Here is a 4,833-nt window from a genome sequence, read left to right on the forward strand (position 1 = left end):
GAATGAAATACGGAGGGAAAATCTCCAGATTCAAAGAGACTTCAGAGACATAGCAACCAAATGCGTTGTGTGGACCTTCTGTGGATCTTGATTCAAGCAAACCAACTTTTAAAAAATATTATCAGACAGTTGGGCAAATGTGAACAGTGAAATTTGGTTATGGAATTATTGTTGATAGAGGTGTGATAATGGTAATATGATAGTGATTTTGTAAAAAAAAAAAAAAAAAAACCTTTCACTTTAGATTTTGCATTTTGCATTTTCTGGCTATAGAAGACCGTTGTGAACAGAAATTAATTTAACCTTCAGGTGCTTCCTGAGTGAGCTGGGGGAGTCCCCTCCTTCCATGGCTATCCAAGGTACCCCTCTTGTACAGTACTTATCCAGCTGTTTTATAGTTTTTCTTGACCTTCTCCTTCACTGAGCCACGACTTAAGGTAAACACAGTCATATCAGACTATTTACACTCAGAACTCACAGAGGTACATAGAGGGTGCTCAGGCCATGTTTATTATTATTATTCAATTATTATTGAAATAATTACTTAGCTAATTAGCAAATGAACCATTAACAAACACAAGGTTGGGGCGCATGTCTTTACTCTAATATAAGATCCATGAAGGAAAGATTGCTGTCGTTTCTTTGTTTATTGCTCTTAGTTTCTTTGTTTATTTTCAGCTCGGCCAATAGACTGTAAACTCCAGGAGGTGGGAGGGGGAGGAGGACACTTGACTATCCTGTTCACCTCTGCACCTCTCCCTTGAGCAAAGCCTGGCACATGGCTTGTTGTTCAGTATTGGAGGAAAGAAAAGGAAAGAGAGAGAAAGAGGGAGGGAGGAAGGAAAGGAAAAGGTCTTATTCTGTACAGGTTTCTCTACGGAAGGTGATCTAGGCTTAGACCCAACCATAATGCAATTCTAAGCTATAGATGTATACAATGTGTACTTATTTGGGAGATTTTTAAAGACGAGATATTTTTCCATAGATTTCATTTTTAGAATCAGTTGAACAGAGCTCTGATTTTCACTTAGAATAACTAAGAACCTTTCAGTACTATGCGAAGTGCAAATCTTGTGTCCAGCGACTTTGTTGCACAAGGAAATCCACCTGTGCTCTTGTGGGACTGTGTCACCTGCTTCCAGTCAGGCCAGGGGATGGGTTGTTCATGGTGGCCAATAAATGCTGTCCAGAGATAAAGATGAGAGCAGTGAGCAAGAAGGAAAGGTCCCAGCCCTCCTGAAGCTTGCATTCTGACGTGGAGAGACATACAACGAACAAGGAAACAAATAATTTTAGATGGTGGTAAGCTGTGTAGACAAAACAAAGCATCAGACAAGCAAACGATCCCAAGACTTTAGGATTAGCAAGTACAGGGCACCACGGAGAGTGCAGCAGTGGTGGCAGAACATACCAGATGACGGAAAGGGAGGAGTCTTGCACCTTCCCCTTGTGTGTGGCTCATGCATCCATTCTGAGGGTTCTAGCAGCCTCCCAGGGCTATACAAGCGGTTCTAACCCCATGCTTTTGTGGGACTGCCTCCTAGTGGGCCACTGGGAAGTTTTATGAGCTCTTCAAGTCACCCAGCTCCTAGACTGACTAGTGGTGGGCACATAGTAGGTGCCAAATCTCTAATCCTGCCATTCCCACCACCTCCCCCTGACCCTCCCCCCTACCGATGATTTCAGGGAAGGGTATAAATAGGCCAAGTCAGAAAATTGGACATCCGTCTTCTGTGTCCCTCACTGGTCACACCCAGGCACCAGCAAAGCTGGTGGATGAGTCACCTCTCCCTGCCCCCACTGTCAAGTCTCTATTCCAGACCACCATGATCTTTTTCCCAATGACCTCCACCTCTAGGAACACCATGTGGGCACACCGTGACCACACTGGCATCTCCAAAACACAAATCAAGTCCTGTATGCTCAGAACACTTTCAGGATAAATTTCTTAGCCTGACCCTCCCGATCTGATCCTCACCTACCTCCCCAAGAAATTGCCAGTTACTCCTTGCCTCCCATTGCGTGTGTAGCCATGCCAGGCTCAAGTTCTCAAGCATACTGCATAGGCCCTCCTCATGTCCTTACAGCTGTTGGCAACACCCTCCACCCCTTTGCCTGCTGCGTTTGGCCCCTGGCTTAGTCATGACTTCCGCTTCCTCGAGGGGCCTGCCTCAACACCACAGACTCTGAGCCTCCCAGACTCAGTTTCCCCTCTCCTCCCTTGGTCCCCCTCACACCCACACACTCCCTTCTGCAGGCCTTGCTATATTTGCTTTAGATTTCAAGCTCTGGAGACTCAGCGCTGCATTGTTTGTGATTCTATCCAAGGGAAAGACAGCCACGCTGAATCCCAATTGTCCTCCTCTGAAAAGTGGAGACGAAAACAATATTTAATGTTAGTTGTATTGTATGGGTTAAATGAGATAATGTGTGGAAAGGCCTACCACAGTGGAGGCACAACCCACGCATGAAGAGTACATGGTAGCTATTCCTCTTATGTTACTGAACCTGAACAAGCTTTTTATTGAGGTTTGAAATACATTCAGAAAAAAATGCATAAAATCCTAAGTGTACACAGCTCAGTGAATTTCCACCAAGGAACACACCCTTGTTACCAGCCCCTAGGATAGCACTGTTTTTAAACTCAAATGTTATCACCTCAGAGAGGTCCTCCCTGGTCCTACCTGCTACATAGCACTCCTCACTGGACAACCTCTATCATCTAATGATCTATTTTAGCTATTAGCTATTTCCCTTCCTTCCAGTGTAAGTTCCAGGAAGGCAGGGATTTTTTTTAAAAGTCTTCTTTCTTCACTGCTGCATCCCCAGCTCCTAGACTGACTAGTGGTGGGCACATAGTAGGTGCACAATAAAAATTTGCCAAGGAATGAATGATGCCTGCTTATTTGCATTTCTTTCAGCTCCCGGGTGCTGCAGCACTGTCAGTGGGGAGCGCTAGTGCCATTCCAGGTTAGACAGCACAGGGCAGGATCCCCCGTGCACCAGCCCAGCCCGACCCACCTGAGACTTCTTTCTCTTCACTTTCCTCGCCAGTCAGGCCCACTCCACCTCACCCCACCTCCATTTTCCGTGTATAATTAAAATAATATTAACAACACACCATCTTGCCCCCCACCCTCACCCCCCGCAGCATCCCTTTAGAATTGTCCCGTGGACCCCCAACTCTCCGGGTGGTGGCAGCTCCGGCTGCCCTCTGCAAGCACCTGATCGAGCTCCTGGCCAGTCTTCCACCTCCCGTTGGGCCTGCAGGCGGCCGAAGGTGGGCTTTTATCATTCGTCCCACTCCGCTCAAGGAGAAATCCGTGAGGTAGACCCAGACGCTCAGATCCCTGGACTCCGAATCCCGCTGTCTTCACCGCCAGGCACACCACGACGACGTGCGACAATCGCCACCGCCACCTTCGGTCGCCACAGGTTGTCATCGGTTTTCCGGTCGTCAACCGTCGCAGCTGGAAAGAACGCCTGGCTCGGTTCTGGGCCTTGGGCTTGCTTGCGGCTGTGAACAAAGTTTCCGCAGAAACGAACGGGTATTGAAGGCGGCAGCGGACCGAGTCAGAGGGGACCCGCACAGAGAGGCTCAGCCACTCCCAGGAGGCAGCCCTTAGCGGAGCCCCGGGTGGTGGGAAGGAGCGGGCCACAGGGCGACATGCTGTTGGGGGGCGGAGGGGGGGGTAAAGAGCAAGTAAATGCTCGACTCCTGCCACATCCACTGCCTCATTGGTTCTTCCCCTAAATTGGAGAGCGGACATCTTTGCCCCTTCCTTTAGACAAGGAAGCCGAGGCCCAGAAAGATGAAGGCATTTATCGAGTCGGAATTCGAACCCAGTGCTCTGAAATATGCCAAACCCGGGCTCTGTCCAGCCCTCGTTCGGCGCCGCCGCCTCCTCCCTCCCGCACCGTGACCTTAACTCGGCACGTGCTGGCCCCTTGCGCCTCCCCCCACATTGCCCCACTTAGCCCTTCCTGGAGGGCAGACTGGGGGGCTTTGCGAGGGACCGCGGCAAGACGCACCCAGCTTGGGGTCCTGGGTTAGAGACCCCCCTCGCCAGGCGTTAGGGACCCCGCCCGCGCGCCCCGCCCCTTCCGCGGCCGGGCCGGCGCTGCCTCTGTCCATGGTCAAAGCACCCGGGGTAATCCGCCTTTCTCTTCCGCCTGCAGAGCCCCATTCATATTCTAATCACAGCGCTGCCGGCCCGCGAACGGCCACTTTATCGGGGCCCTCAGAGACGCAGCCTGCCCCCCCCCACTTCCACTTCCAGACCCCCAGCTCCTCGCCCCCCTCTTTCTGCACTTTAAACTCAGCCGGGGAGGGGGTCCCTGGGAAAACCGCGTCTCCACTTGGACGCCGGGCTTCTCACAAACTTCGCGGCTGGCTGGGGGGCGGGGGAGAGGGCGGGGGGAGGGAGGGAGGGAGGGTCTGGGACACAGACAGACTGACAGAGTTACGGGAAGAGGCGGGGAGGGGGGTGTCAGAGAGACCAAGGGGGATAGAGACAGAGGAGCAGAGTCCTAGGGAGAGACAAAGAGACGTGGGGGCAGGGGCTGGACAGAAACACTGGCAGCCAAAACAGGAGAAATAGAGGGACACAGAGGACGAGAGAAGGACAGAGTGAGAGGCAGAGACTGGGAGACAGGCAGAGAGCGAGAGCGAGGCAGGGAAAGGGGAGAGACTCGGTGAAGGAGATGGATAAACCCAGGGAAAGACAGAAAGTTCTGGAGGAGACGAGTCCGCCCCTCACACCCGCCCCGCCAGGCGGCCTCCTCGCTGCCCAGGGTGGGGGCTGGGGTCTTAGGGCTGCCGTTCTCTCCCCC

The 4,833-nt window shown here is 51.8% G+C and overlaps 1 long non-coding RNA gene across 1 annotated transcript; it reads right to left on the bottom strand.

Annotated features, from left to right (window-relative positions):
- Window positions 1–308: 308 nt before the first annotated feature.
- On the bottom strand, window positions 309–4,268 carry LOC131839376 (uncharacterized). Its single transcript, XR_009356935.1, has 3 exons — window positions 4,033–4,268; window positions 3,225–3,517; window positions 309–1,250 (listed from the first exon to the last, which is right to left on the bottom strand). It is a non-coding gene; the product is annotated as an uncharacterized LOC131839376 (long non-coding RNA).
- Between the last annotated feature and the right edge of the window lie 565 nt (window positions 4,269–4,833).

This window comes from Mustela lutreola, chromosome 8 (assembly GCF_030435805.1).
Source record: "Mustela lutreola isolate mMusLut2 chromosome 8, mMusLut2.pri, whole genome shotgun sequence".
NCBI classification, from domain to species: domain Eukaryota; kingdom Metazoa; phylum Chordata; class Mammalia; order Carnivora; family Mustelidae; genus Mustela; species Mustela lutreola.